This window comes from Trifolium pratense, linkage group LG2, assembly GCF_020283565.1.
Source record: "Trifolium pratense cultivar HEN17-A07 linkage group LG2, ARS_RC_1.1, whole genome shotgun sequence".
Classification (NCBI taxonomy): domain Eukaryota; kingdom Viridiplantae; phylum Streptophyta; class Magnoliopsida; order Fabales; family Fabaceae; genus Trifolium; species Trifolium pratense.
The window spans coordinates 16,005,693-16,021,839 of NC_060060.1; positions in this window are offsets into that span (position 1 = coordinate 16,005,693).

Consider the following 16,147-nt stretch of genomic DNA (forward strand, 5'->3'; position numbering starts at 1 on the left):
AATCTATCATGTTCAATGTCCATGCAAAGACATGGAATAAATTGTAGTGTGCAAACGTAGGTAGACGTGGCTTTCATGTTGAAGTACACATGAAATTAATAAAACCATCATCGTGAACATGTCCCCAATCTAGATCCCACTACTACTACTACTACACAACAATACTATTAGCACATTTGATTGTATATTATATACTACGAATGTAGGCTTTGTATTAGATGGATATCATTATTGTAACTTAGAGGAAGTGCTTTTTGTACCTGTATTGGTGGTCCAGCCAAACGTGTCTTTAAGATGCGGTTTGCAACATTGATCATGAGCTGAAGAGACGTTATTCATAGGATATTAGACTAACATATTGTTCTTTTGGCTGTAAAAGATCTTAAATAGCTTTTTCATCTTAAAATTACTCTCGCATTGATTAAAGATAAAGTCTGAATATACTTATAAAAAAAGTGGCATCTCTCACCTTACAAATTGGTTTTATAAAAATGAGTTAGGTTAAATATAAAAATTTAACATGGTATCAAAGCTTATTGTTTCAAGCCACCCACCAAGCCCAATAATACTGAGCGTGTGGGGGTGTATTGAAAAAATCAAGTCTCATATTAGTTAAAGATAATGTCTGACTATAGTTTATAATAAAGGACATCTCTCTTCTACAAAAAAAAAGGACATCTCTCACCTTACAAGTTGGTTCTATAAAGATGAATTAGAACCAATATAAAAATCTAACATACTACTTCACTGACTCAATGGAAAATAAATGAAGTAAACTTGGAAATGAAATCGAGTTTATTTGGCCGTGCTTACTTGAAAATAATTTTTAATAAAGATTTTGATTGTTTTTTAATCGGATAAATTTTATTAACGGACAATTCGTTAAACAAGAAGTATAAGGTATTGTCGGATCAAATAAAGAGAGGCAAAGCGATGAAAACACTTTTTTTTAACGAAACAAACTTAATGCATTTCATTAATCACCAAAAGTTCAATACAAGAAGGAATAATCTCAAATCTATGGAAATCAGCCCAAGAATTGACCGCCCTATTCAGCGTATGAGCAACCAAATTCACTTATCTCCTAATAAACTTAACTTCAAAGTTTTCACAAGATAACATAATAATTCAATGAAAACACTTTAACCAATCAAAAAGTACAACAAACACAATCTCAATCCACCCGTTACAATTCATCAATTAACAAATAGAGATGGTTTTGATATATATATTTTCATCTAAGTTTCTAGGTTTGATTCTTTGCTAATTTTAATTCAAGGTAACACTTTGTATAAACCTATCAGTTGAATTTAATTACGAATCAATTTCACATAAAAAAAAGTTTGGTTAATCTTACGATTTTACCAATTTATACCTTTATTAGGAGTCTTGGAGAACCCTTCATACTCTTTTTTTCATGCATGAAATATCGATATTTTTTTCTTTCTAATTACGAGTTCAGTATATATAAGTTGTACATGTTTAACTATGTCGGTCTTATAAAAGAAAAAAAAACTATATTGGTAACTAATTGCGATTGTTCATTAATATATGTACTACTCCTAATAAAGTTGAGGAAATAAAATAAATGGTAAGTAAACTATTGGTTATTTGTTTGGTTCAAAATTAGGATCCTTCGTTGTCACATGGGTGTGAATATAACGTTTGCATGCACATGCAAAAATGGTCTTACCATTTTTATTTTTCCAAATAAAAACAAAGGAAAAAAAGTTAGGAATTTTTAGATTGAAATAAAATGAAGCAATGAAAGAGTTGTGACATCAATCTCCAACAAAAAAGGTTACATCTATACACGTTACTTGGGTCCCATAACATGTTACCTCACTCTCTCTCTATAATTAGCTTAACCCATGTGAACCTATTTAATTATTTATTATCTATGTCAATTCTTTTAAATTTTAAATTACTTTTTTATAAAAGAAAGGGCTAATTTTAATTCTTTGGTGGAAATGTTTGACATACTAGCAAACATTGTCGGTTGTGTTTTGTTGTTTTTTATTATTTTCATCAATATGGTGAAGATTTTTTTTGGACATGATATGGTTAAGTTAGATAATGCTATTTTCCCCGCACTAGGTCTTGTCATATTCATTTTTAATTAATTAAAATACATGAATAAAATGAGATTTTGCTTTGTTCTAACTTATTTACCAAACACCACCTTAGAAAGTTTAAAAAGTAGAATCAATGTCCAGAACAAACACAAAATAGACACAATGCAATCACTTGAAGATAAAAGAGTTTTTTTCTTCCGGCTCAATCAATCAGATGTCTTGAGTTTGATGAATATGTAGTGTAAGATTAAAATTAGAGATCGACGTATTATATGAAATTAGAATACATCGACTTGTTGAAACAACAATCATGTTTACTAAAATCGTCGATATCGAAATCACCGATATGTTAGACCAGGTCTTTCTCAACTTGATCAAAGGGGACCTATAGCTTATCTATTTATTTATAAGATAACAATCCTAGTCAATACAACCCATCATGTACCACAGAGGTTGGGTCTACACTTCGTTTTTACACAAATCAGAATTAGTGTTCAAAACCCGTTATTACTGATCACGTACACTTATTGAGCCTGAGCATCATCAAATAGATCACAACAACATCAACTCGTTTTTATTAAAACTAAAACTCACAATTGATTGCAACACACAAAATATTAGAAAATATTCTAACATGTAGCATTGATAATATTATTTTATGTAATAATCTAGTGATTAGACTCACATTATAAGTGTGAAGAAATAAAAAATTTAAAGTTCAAACAGTTAGAAATAATATAAAACCATTGATGTAACTCTATCTTAATAGTTTAAGCTTTTGGGATAATCGGTTATTTGACATGATATCAGAGCCTCTATGACTATATATCTAGACTAGAGTTCGATCTTCGCTCCCTTCACTTTCAAATTAAAAAGTGGAATTTAAGCATATGGTAGGTGGGCCTGTGCATTATCCACGCTTACGTAAGGGGGCGTGTTAGAAATAATATAAAATCATATGTGGTTTTATCCTAATAACTTAAGTTTTTGAGATAATTAGTTATTTGACACAAACCATAACCCCTCCAATAACATTCTTAATAATTATCAACTCAGCTCATGAAGCTTTTTGCAGCTCAATATCATGGTATTATCCAATACAAAATTAATCCATGTAGTTGGACGCAAATAATCTCAAACTTAAAATGTGAACATTTCCGTAAATACCAGTTACACAAAATAGTGTATTTGGATACCTAAAAATTTACCTTAAAAAAACTCAAAATAAGCACAATGTTTTGTGTTTGTATGAATGGGGTACAAACAAGAAAAAGATCCGGCTCAATTTGAGGAAATCGACATCTCTGTCTTCCTTTCTTTTTTCACTATTTATCCAACATATGCATACAAAGTCCAAACACATACGTACAAATTAACATATTTTTCTCACGTCCTATTCGTTCTACCGACTCTTTAAGATTATATATATATATATATATATATATATATATATATATATATATATATCCGACATATCTTTCTCTATTTCATAAATTATACTCAAATAATAGATAAATAAAAGCATTTCCCTTATAACCATTTTTAAATACAAAAAAACAATTGGTAAAGGCCCATGAAAGTTGTTCAAAATGGATCAAAATTCTTACTAAGTCAAAGACATAAAAAAATGGTCTTGCTAACCGGTGCCTCCGGGGCACTAGTTAAGGAACCAAAAGAAGAAATAAAATAAAAGTTGTGCATGAAAAACATCAAAATATAGACTTTTGTTGTATTGACTACACAATTTCCAAGTAAAACTTTCTAAATTTGAATACTTAACAAATGCCCCTGGGGCACTATTTAACATTTGCCTAAAAAAAATACATATGTATATGTGAATATTCGTTTACATATTAAGTCAAATCAAATTTAAATGATGATAAGGGTAGATTTTGACTCTCATCCTAAGTCACAAATAAAGGTAGATCTAGCTTATTTGAAGATATTCAACTAAATTTCGCAAATTTAAAAAGATATGTATCTTTAAAAATTTAGTTATATTTCAACATAAATTTTACTTATATTTCACTCAGAGGAAATATGATTGACAATATTTTTTTGCAAAATTTACACTTATTCAATAAACACAGCTTACCCTCATCGAAATTTTGTTCTCCGGTTCACATATTTGTGCCGGCATAAAAAAATGAAGCTCACTCTTTTTTTTTTGTTATTATATAATTGATGTGAAGTTTTCATTATCATTTAGAAGTGTAAGTTTCGTCGGGAAGTTTTTTCTCCTATAATTACCTTTTTTTTGGTGGGAAATGTAATAATTATTTATACTATTACATCAAGAAAATTATATATGAGAACCACAATTGAAAGAGGATATTATTAATCTCATGAATTAGGCAAAAGCTAACTTAATTTGTTTCTTTTCTTTATTGAATCTTTTACTAATCCATTTTGTTGATATAAATCCTAACAAATTATTAAAGCTAAATATCATGATTTTTTTTTTTTGACAGGAAGTTAAATGTCACGATCGAAGTTAGTTAGTTTTGCATTTAAGAATATGGGATTTTACGAACTTCTAATCAATTTGGTGGAGTGTGATTTAATTAAAAAGAGTCAACATGTAACTGGATTCCTTTGTGGTCAATAATTTCAATATTTATAATTCTTTTATTACTTACTATAGATATTTAATTTTTTGTATTTTTTCTTAATTTTTAAAATTGAAAATATTCGTAGGATAAATTCTATTTCTATATTGTTTATATCAGTTAGTATGAACATCACATATATTATGCAGGAGCCGGTGTTCGAATCCTAATATTTCATTTATTTACTTTTAGGTGAAATTTCTATCCACTATGTTACTAAAAAAGTATATCCCATGAATTGATCTCTATATTATCCTACCATCAAAGGGCCCCTAAATGTATAGTTAAGGACATGACTACCATAGATTACTTAAATTCAATGTGTCTTATACGATTTACAATAATATTTACTTGTTCTCAAAGGCTCTTTTAAGTATATTTTGTTTGTTAGTTACTCAGTATAGGTGTGGTAGTTATCTTATATTTTTTTCTTGGAAAAGGAATAGTTATCTTATGTATTATATATATGATCTAACCTGATGATCAGAAAGGTTGAGGCCGGTCCGTTGAGCAAGCTTCCACACCGAAGGGGGGGTTTGTACCTGCAGGTGCTCCGATGCCTAAGTCAGCAAAGAGGACAAGAGATACAAAGAAGAGAGAGAAAGAAAGTGTAGAATGGTTTTGAATACCTGGCTCTCCTGTATAGGAGAGCTTATATAGTGCCCCCAGCGCTGGGCCAAAGGTTGGTCTATTGGGCCTGGATAACCGGCCCAATAGGCCTAACTGCCAGGATAGCCCCTGTATCGTAGGGGAAGGCAGTTATTTGCCTCTATCCTGGTTTGGAGTCGTTCCGCTATTGGCGGGTAATGGATGACTCCGTGACGGATATGGTTGGTCAATGGAGCACGTGTTAAACGTGCTGCTTAGCTGTTAAGCTAAGGCTGAATGAGTCGTCGTGCACGGATAGCCGAGCACGTGATTAGCGTGGAGCTAATCTGTTATGTCGAGCAGGACACGTCATTGGCTGACGTGTCGGGGAAGTATCCCCTTATTGGGCCATGCCCCAAATGTCGGGCATAAGTGATTGGGCCAGCTCTTGGCCCAGTCCAGAACAGGAGCCCCCCAAGTCGTTGCTCCTAGGTATAGGAGTAATGACTTAAGGTCCATGCCCGTATGTCGAGGAGGATTTTACATCCTAGGAGGAGTTCATAATTCATTGATTATGTTTGTTGCTCGTTTGCGCGAGCAGAGTTTATATGTTGTTCGTAAATTCCTCAGTGGCACGACGAGGAGGATTTTACAAAGGGGAAATTTCTCTTTGCTCGTAACGCGTGCCACGATGTTCGTGGTGGAAATTACGGGGAGAGGATTTTGCCCTTTGGAATTATTGGCTTTTTACTTCCTCGACTGATTGTCGAGGAGATATTGCGTATATTGCATCAAGTTGATGCTGCCTGTTTTTGCGGGCACGTTTAGTTACGTTTGTTTTGCTTGCCCGTAATTCGCGCTTGTCTGTTATGTCGGGGAGATAATTGCGTCGGTGATGACGATGAGTCCCTCGAGAGACGCGTGGTCTGTTCGATGGGATGTGAAAAGACAGACGTTTCGTCTGATCTTGACACGTGTTACCTTTACTAGAAAGTGTAATTATGACTTGGGGAAGCGTGATGGTTGCTTCGTTTTACGAGGGGAGTTTGGGACCGTTGGATTAACGTGTCGTTTGGTTTTTTATGAGATTCAATCAGAGCCGTTTGTTGGCTTTTGATCGTGATCGTTGGATTTCATCAGCGGTGGAGGTTGGAAAGGACGTATCTCCTTGTGATGCAGGTACAAGGCTTGGAGAGTCTATAAATATGAGAGGGGAGATTCATTTGGGCTTTTCTCTCCCTCTCTCATACGTTGCTGCTGCTACTGCATTTCTCAATTGAAAGTTCAGAAAAACTCCAAGGCTTTTGTGCTTCTTTCCTTTACTTAAAGCTTCAATCTTTGCTTTACTTAAGGTAATTTCTTCAACTGTCTTTGTTTTGGATTTGTTTTGAAGCATGTTTACGTTTAGCATTGATTTTGTTGTTTACTTGTATACCCATTTTGTGCATGTTGTTTTGGGTTTTGAATTGGCATGCTATGGGTTTCGATTCACCCACCATCACCATTTGTTGGTGGCTTTCTGTTTTGCAAAGCCCATTATTTTAACGCATTTGGCGTCTGGTGGCGTTTGAACCCCTACCAACGCCGTTGTGTGCCTTGATTTTGATGAATAAAGGCTCTTCACTTCTGGGAAAATGAAGAACACAATGAATTTCTGGGAAATGGTGATGAACACCATGAAGATGACGAACCATATTCATAGATTTCATAGATTTCTGGAATTCTATGTTTCTTGTCGGGGAGAGAATGCTGTTTCTTCTCCCCGTTTATTGTAGCAAAAAGCTAGGTTAGTTGAACCTTATGTTGGGGAGCTTCTCCCCGTTTTCGCCTTCGCGAATATTTGCGTGTCTTTGCGAATTGTATGAATGTCGGGGACCTTCTCCCCGCTTTTTCTATGAGAAAATGAGTTTGCTGAAACTCTGTGTCGGGGACCTTTCTCCTCGTTATTTCCTTGAGAAATGTGTAGATAGATGAGTTTGTAAAAACTCTGTGTCGGGGAGCTTCTCCCCGTTATTTCGCTGAGAAATTTCTGTAGGTAAATGAGTTTGTAGAAACTCTGTGTCGGGGAGCTTCTCCCCGTTTTTAACTTTAGGTTTTTATGCACAACTAAGTTTGCTTCTAAGCGTCGAGCAACGTTTTGAGCTTGTGTCGGGGACCTTCTCCCCGTTTTAGGCTTTGTTATCGTTTCCTCTGTTTTGTCTTTGTTTGCCATTTTGATAAGGGCTTTTGGTCGGGGACAGCGTCCTCGCCCTATTTCACGCCCTTTCACTTGAATTGCGGTGAAAGGGTGGATTTGATATGACTGTCGAATTCACTTCATTTTCGCTGCTTTTCAGGTACTCAAAATGTCAGACACGGAGGAGGCTACGGGGAGCCAAGCGGCGTCAAAACATAAGCTGGTCGACACCATAACAGATCCGGAGCTGGCCTGGGTTGCGCCCGAGCCTCGGGGCATTGCTTCGACAATTACCGCTCAGGATCCCCGGCTTTTTACTATCGTCGAGGAGGCTGGCGCGGTCAACTGGGAAGTCCATATGCCTGCTGAAGGGGAGCGGATTTGTTCGCCGTACACTGAAGGTGGATTTACCATGTACGAAATGGCGTTCAAGGAGATGGGATATCGATTGCCCTTCAACAACCTCGAAGCCGAGATTTTTGGCCGGTTAAAGGTGGCTCCCTCCCAGCTTCATCCAAACGCGTTGGCGTTCATCCGGGCGTACCAGATTCTTTGTCGGTATCTGGAGGTGGAGGCCACCGTCTCTTTATTCTTCTATATCTTCAAAATTCAACGACAGAAAGTCAGGGACCAGCAAGGTTGGGTGTCTTTGAAGCACCAGTCGAGCAAGATATTCAAGATGTTTGTGGAGTCTGCCCGGGGCTTCAAGGAGAGATATTACGTGGTGAAACCGGTGACGGAGTTTGCCTTAAACTCTCTTTATATGGACAAACCGGTATTCCACGAGGACGGATCTCCTCAATTGGACGATGAGGGTGAGCAGGTAACGGAGTGGGTCCTTCGTTTCCCGCTGTCGTGGTCGTCGGAGCATTTTGTAATGCGAACCGATGAATATCTGACTGCTGCCGAGGACCTGACCCCGGCGGAAATGGCAGGCTTTGAGAAGCTGAAGGTTTACGTGGATGGCTTTAAGCCTTGTAGGGTTATAACCAGTTTAGGAGATGCTGCATTAGATAAGCATGGTAAACCGAGGATCGAGCCTCGTTTTGTTAATACCAAATTGTTGCTGTCGTGCAAAACTGTTTCTGCCGAGGACACTCTGTTGGGTATCTATTTTAATTCCTGCCCGTTTTTTACTTGTTTTATATTCAGCACTTTTGATGTTTTGCGTTTCTCCCCGTGTTTCTGACCACGTTTCCAACTTTGCAGGTAGAATGGCTGATCTTGCTTCCGAGCTGATGAGGATAGCTGCTGAGCAAAAGGGGGAGAAGTCAAAGAAGAAGGCGAGGAAATCCAAGCCTAATGTTTTGGTTGCCGAGCAGGCTGCGTCGGGGAGCTTCACCCAATCTTCACCGGTGGGGAGCTCAGCTGGGACCGGGTCTGGCCGGGTGAAGAGACAGAGGGAAGAGCAGATGACGCCTATCGTCGACCTGTCGGAGGGGGACGGTGGCTTTGTTCTCCCCGTATGTTTGAGCGACCAAAAATACTTCGACAAGAATCCCCTCCAGGTGCCCGCTTCAGAGAAGGCTTTTATACTGGGCGCTTCTGCATCTGCCCGACAGAAGCAGCTTAATGAGGATGTTGCTGCTGTCATCCGTCTGGCGGAGACAGCCTTGGTGCTAAATGAAGGGGGACCAACTCATGAGGCGGAGAGGTTGGCTGCTCGGAATGCCAAGCTGGAAGGGCGTATTGTGCAGATGGAAGGGGAGTTGATTGATCTCCGTGGCAAGCAGGAGAACTATGGGAATTTGCTGGAGGATGTTAGGTTGACCCGGGATGAGCTGAAAGAGACAAAGAAAAAGCTCGAGGATGTGGAGACCCTAGGTGCCGAGGAGAAGAGACAGATGGAAGAGGTGATAGCTGACCTACAGTCCAAGCTAGCTCCTGCTGCCGATGAGGGTGCTGAGATTTCTAAGATGGTAAGTCGGGCTGACCTAGTCAAGGAAATCAAGAGGCAGCGTGGTCTGATGCTGGCGAGCATGATCCATGGATGGAAGAATGCGATCGCCCAACTTAAGGTTGTGAACGCCGAGCGTGGCTTGACCACTGAAGGTATTCACAAACTCAAACGGGTTGAGAACGGGCAGATCATCATTCCCGAAGAGTATAGGGAAATGGAGCTCGAGGAGGAGAAGTTGGATGAGGAGGCGGTTGATGCAGAGGACGAGGAGGATGAGGAAGCCGGAGAGGAGGCTGTCGGGGAGGAGAAGGCACCAGAGGGCAACCCAGAGGGTCATGATGAAAACTCCTGATCTTCCCCGGTTTTTTTTTTTTTTTTTTATTTGGGCCTGCACGCCAATGACTTGTATTTTATTTCCTTTTATGACAATTTATTTTTGGGGGGCCGGCGTGCCCGGCTATGTAATATTTGACAAATGGGTTTTTATGCCCGGTAATTTATAACATTGATGCTCGTTCTTTAATCCTGCTCGTCTATTTTATTCTCCTCGTGAGTATGTTTAAATTATTTTTGCTTTTGTTTTGCTAAGTTATGCCTGCGTGGAATGTGCATGTCTTTTATGCTTGCTCGTTTTTAACTTAACAAATTTTGGTTTTGATATTCGTATATTTGCTCGACATTGTTGTATGCCTGCTCGACAAAACCTTTTTTATATTTGCAAGTTTTTTGTTGCGAGCGCGTTTCGTCGAGGAGGTCGTCCTCGGATTTAACTTAGAAAGTTTAGGGAACTAACTAAGCGCCTAGAGTTGTTTTCTGAGGCTAATACGGAGGCCGACACGTTGTTGTGCCCGTCCCCGCGGCTTGAACTTCCCATCGCGAGCTGGGCGTTAAGCCTTGGCACGAAAGACGAGGAGCTTGTCTTAAAGGTCATCCTTGTCGGGGAGATGCTCTGCCCTTCCTGAGCCAAAGTATCTCATTTTCAATGATTGGATCGAGCACGTGTGCCCGCGTGCTCTCCGTTGTCCTGCTGTCGGGCTCGTTGCTTGAGGATCCGAACAGCCTCTTTTGAGAGTATGTTTTTTTTTAATTTGGCAATAACTTAGCTGTAATATTGTTTTAGTTTTTGGGCGTTCCAAGGTCGAGGAAGTTTCTTTCCTCGAAGGTCCTCGAGATAGTACGCGCCATTTTCTGTTTTGTCGATGACGCGATATGGTCCTTCCCAGTTGGCCGCCAATTTACCGTCCTGGGAGTCCTTAGCATTTCGTCTTAAGACGAGGCTGCCTACTTCAAAGTCTCTTTTAATGACTTTGGTATCGTGTCGGGCAGCTATTTTTTGTTTAAGGGTGGCTTCTCGAAGAGATGCCCCCGTGCGAATTTCCTCGACGAGATCTAGCTCTTCGCGAAGAGCTTCGTCGTTCATTTCTTCTTCGAGCGGTTGCTCGGTTCGGCGAGATGGCTCGCCCACCTCCACGGGGATGACTGCTTCTGTTCCATATACCATTCTAAATGGAGTCTCCCCGGTTGTGGAGTGTGGTGTTGTGCGATAGGCCCAAAGGACGCTTTCGAGCTCCTCGACCCATTTCTTTTTATTTTGGTCCAATCTTCGTCTTAGGCCGCGCAGGATTACTCTGTTGGCGGCCTCGGCTTGCCCGTTAGTTTGGGGATGTTCCACGGAAGTGAAATGTTGCTTAGTCCCCAGGGCAACGAGGAAGTCTTGGAATCTTTTGTCCGTGAATTGTGTCCCGTTGTCCGTGACGACGGCTTGTGGTATCCCAAACCGGCAGAGTACATCGCGTTTGAAGAAACGGAGTATTCTGAACGACGTTATGTCGGAGAGAGGTTCAGCCTCTACCCATTTGGTGAAGTAGTCCACAGCGACTATTAGAAATTTATTTTGGTGAAGTCCCTTTGTGAAGGGGCCAAGTATGTCCATGCCCCACCAAGCGAAGGGCCATGGCGACGACATAGATTTGAGCTCGTGGGGAGGAGCTAGGTGCATGTCACCATGTCGTTGACATTTGTCGCATTTTTTCACATGGTCCTTTGCGTCTTGCTGCATGGTGGGCCAGTAGTATCCTGCTCGGAGAGCTTTTCTGGCCAGCGATCTTCCTCCCAGGTGCTGGGCGTTGATCCCCTCGTGTACCTCGCGCAGGATGTAGTCGACTGTTTCCTCGTCGACACATTTAAGGAGTGGGATTGAGAATCCTCTTCTATATAACTTTCCGTCGAGGACGACATATGCGCATGCTCGACGTCTAATTATTGCTGCCTCTTTCTGATCGTCAGGGAGGGTTCCATTCGCGAGGAAGTTGTATACGGGGGTCATCCAGCAATTTTGGTCGCCAATGACATTTATGTCGAGGACGTTGCTCGCCTTCTCGATGCTTGGTCGGGGGAGTACTTCCTGAATGACGGATTTGTTTCCGCCTTTCTTTTTTGTGCTCGCCAGTTTGGACAGGATATCTGCCCGTTTGTTGTGCTCGCGTGGAACGTGTTGCACCTCCACGGATTCGAACTTAGTGATTTTTTCCTTCACTAATGCTAGATATTCAGAGAGATTATCATTTTTGGCTTGATATTCTCCCAATACTTGTGAGGCAACAAGTTGTGAATCTGTGAAAATTTTTACTTCTTTTGCCTCCATGTCCTCGGCCAACCGTAGCCCTGCTAGGAAGGCTTCGTATTCTGCTTGGTTATTTGATGTCGGGAAGGATAGTGCTAGGGATACTTCGATGATGATCCCATTTTCGTTTTCCAGGATAATTCCTGCTCCTGCTCCCGTGGAGCCTGACGCTCCGTCGACGAATATTGTCCATTTGTCTGCCTCGCTTGTCGTGGAGGCTGGACTCATCATTTCGGCCACAAAGTCTGCTAGGACTTGTGATTTTAGCGCTTTCCTGCTTTCGTAACGAATGTCGAATTCGGAAAGCTCGAGGGACCATTTGAGCATCCTGCCCGCCATGTCTGGTCGACCAAGCAATGATTTGATGGGTTGGTCGGTTCGTACTATGATTGTGTGTGCTAGGAAGTAGTGACGTAGTCTTCTTGCTGCGTTGATCAAGGCAAGGGCCACCTTCTCGATTTGTGTGTATCTGAGTTCGGGCCCCTGGAGAGCCTTGCTTGTAAAGTACACTGGTTTTTGTCCTTGCGTTGTTTCACGGACAAGGGCTGCGCTGACGGCCTCAGATGCGACGGAGAGGTAGATGTATAACACTTCCTCGACATCCGGGCGCGAGAGGACTGGGGGTTCGGACAGGGCCTTCTTAAGATGTTGGAGGGCCTGCTCGCACTCGTCCGTCCATTCGAACACAGCTTCTTTCCTTAGTAATTTGAAAAGCGGTAATGCGTGTTGAGCAGATTTTGCTACGAAGCGAGATAATGAGGTCAGCATTCCGTTCAGGGTTTGTATGGATTTTTTGTTGCTCGGAGTTGGGAGTTCCGTAAAGGCACGACATTTGTCGGGGTTGGCTTCGATTCCTCGTTCTGTTAGGTAAAATCGAGGAACTTTCCTGCTCGTACCCCGAAGGTGCACTTTTCTGGGTTGAATCGCATGTTGTGTTTTCTGGCCTGCTCGAAGACCTTACGTAGGTGGGCGGTATGGTCGATTTCCTCGTGGGATTTTACGATCATGTCGTCCATGTAGACTTCGAGCATGTCGCCTATTTCTGCCCGGAATACTTTGTTCATCATCCGCTGGTATGTAGCACCAGCGTTTTTTAGACCGAAGGGCATTACGTTGTAGTAATAGTTGCCCGACTCGGTCATGAAAGCTGTTTTTCCCCTGTCGGCCACAACCATTGGGATTTGGTTGTATCCTGAATATGCATCCATAAAAGACAATAATTTAAAGCCAGAAGAATTATCGACTAATTTATCAATGCAAGGTAAAGGATAGGAATCTTTAGGGCAAGCCCTATTGAGATCGGTATAGTCAACACACATGCGCCATTTTCCATTAGATTTTTTAACTAGTACAACGTTTGACAACCAGGTAGTGTATCTGGCTTCAGAAATAAAATTTGCCTCTAGGAGGTCTTTTACAGCTTTTTCAGCAGCCTCCGCTTTTTCGGGAGACTACCTACGCCTACGTTGCACTACGGCACTAGCAAGTGGGTCGACAGTGAGTTGATGACAAGCGATGTTTGGATCCAGCCCGGGCATGTCGGCAGCGTGCCATGCGAACAAGTCAGCATTTTCTCTAAGGCAGGCTTTCAGCTGCTTCCTCGCCAACTCGGGGAGCCCCGTGCCAATCTTGACTCCTTTTTCTGGATCCTCGCCAAGCTGGACTATTTCGAAGTCTCCATCTGGAATGGGGCGATAATGTTCTTTGCTCGCCTCGTCGTCCTCTTTCTCCTCCTTCTTTAGCTTTTTCTCCTCCTTGTGCTCTTTCTTGGAGGTGCGGCTGTCGAGGTCAACAGAGCTCACATTTGGGGCGGGCAGACTTGATGATGCTTCCGGGGAAGGCTTTGGTGGTGCTTCCGAGGAAGGCTTTTGCTTCTTTGGGTCAGGAGCCTTGCCAATGAAATTGTTGCCTTTGGACGCTGCGTCAAAGCATCTTCTTGCAGCTTCAATGTCCCCGTGTAGAGTAGCAACCTGCCCCTTATGAGTATAGTACTTCATCTTCAGGTGGGCAGTAGAAGGGACAGCAACCAGGTCTGCTATGGCCGTCCTGCCGATGATGCACTGGTAGAGGCAAGGGCAGTCCACGACCAAGAATTTCACCCTGATCGACTTAGCAGTCTCTTCGGAGCCAAAGGTGACGATCAGGTCGACATAACCCCAAGGCCTAGTAGTTGCTCCATTGAATCCTGTGAGGTCTGAGCCCAAGTACGGGGTGAGGTGTGTCTCGTCCAACTGTAAGGTCCTGAACAAACTGGCGTACATAATGTCGCAGGAGCTCCCCGGATCGATGAGGACCCGACGAACGTCCATGTTGGCCATGTCTGCCCGGACGAGGAGGGGAATTTGGAAATTGGCTGTCCCGCCGGGCAGCTCTTCTCGATAGAAGGCTAAAGGCATTGATCGCCCCTTCGCCTTGTCCAGTGTTGCGTTCATATTCGAGGACGTGTTGATGAGATCCTCGAATTTTCTTTTTATCGATCCGACGGTGTGCTTGTCCATATGACCGCCGGATATGACGAATGAGTCAGTGAAATATTCCCACGTGCTAAGCGTAGGAGCAGTATAGGTGTCCCCAAAATCACTGGGGATAGCAAAATCTTCTGGCCGGGATACGCTCATAGCTATTTGCTTGGCGTTTTTCTGCCCGGCTGGCTGTGGAGGTACCTCCTCGACCGCGCGAGTCTCCGCGGTTTCTGGTCGAGGATCATTATTTCTTTTTACGAACTGTCTTAGTTGTCCGCTTCTGATCATGATTTCAATAGCATCCTTCAGTTGGATGCAGTCGTCGGTCCTGTGACCATAACTCTTGTGGTATCTGCAATACCTATTTTTGTCTTGGCCGGGCTTCAGGGGGGTTGGCTTTGGTTGCTTCACATTTGCTCTGTCAAACTCAGAGATGTGAATTTCAGCGAATATCTCTCCCCGTGATTTGACGAGGGGGGTGTAGGTGGCGAATGTGCTTGGAGGGCCACGAGGCTCTCGTCTTTCGCTCCTCCTTCTGTCTCTGCCCCTCTCACCACCCCGATCGCCGCCTCTATCATGGCCCCTGTCGCCGCCCCTATCATCGCTCCTATGGGAGGACTCGCGGGCAGGGTGGCTGCTTCCAGGTCGTGCAAGGCGGGCGACATCAGCTGCCTGGACCTCCTCGTACTCGATGTACTTTTGAGCCTTTAGGAGGAGGTCATCCCAGGTGGGTGATTTCTCTATGCCCACAGCTTTAGCAAAATCGCTGCCCGGGCGAAGGCCCCTCTGCAGCAAGTATTTTTTCATGTCGTCGGTCGTTTCAACCTGCACGGCCTCTTTGTTGAATCTCTCGACGAAGTTGCGGAGAGTTTCGTCTTCAGCTTGGTATATGGCCTCCAAGGCGTGCACAGTCTTTGGGTGCTTGCGGGAAGCAGTGAAGTGTCTGCAAAACTGTTCAGTAAGATCCCTCCATGAATGGATGGATTGAGGGGGCAGGCTTTGGTACCATGCCATTGCTCCCTTCCTCAGCGTGGTTGGGAACAGTCTGCACCTAATGGCCCCGCTAATGTTCCTGAAATCCAGGTTAGCGTTGACATTAGCTATGTGGTCGTCGGGGTCGGTCAAACCATCGTACGCGGGGAGCGTAGGAGGTCTCTCGAAGCCCTTTGGGACACGCTTCCTCAGAATGTCTGCGGATAGGGGGCATCGGGGATCACCCTCGTCGCTCCCGTTAGGAGAATGGTCCTCGGAAGACCGGGGAGAATAGTCGCCGGGCATGGGCGTTGGACTGCGAGATTTGCGAGGACGGTAGCTGCCCGACGCGCCATGCTTGGCCATGTTCGCCAATCCTTGAGGTGAATGGCGGCGCGAAGCTTCGTGTTTTCCTTTCTTGCCCGGGGAGAGCCTACCCTCGCGATGTGGAGGAGTACGATCCCTCTTCCGAGGAGTAACTTCGACCCTCTCTAAGTCGGGGCGTCGATGTTTGACGGCCGCCGGTCGGGGAGGGGAAGGAGTAGCCTGGTGTCTCCGCGGGGGAGAGTTGGTCTTTCTGCGACGCCGGCTTTTCTCCAGCGCGGCGATTCTTTCGCTCTGCTCGTCAAGTCGACGACCTTGGGCCTGCATAGCCTCCGTTGTTTGTTTCAGGGCAGCGATCAAGGCTGCGATCTCGGAGTTGGCCAAGGTGGCGGGTTGTCCGGCGTTGTTTGCCGGAGTT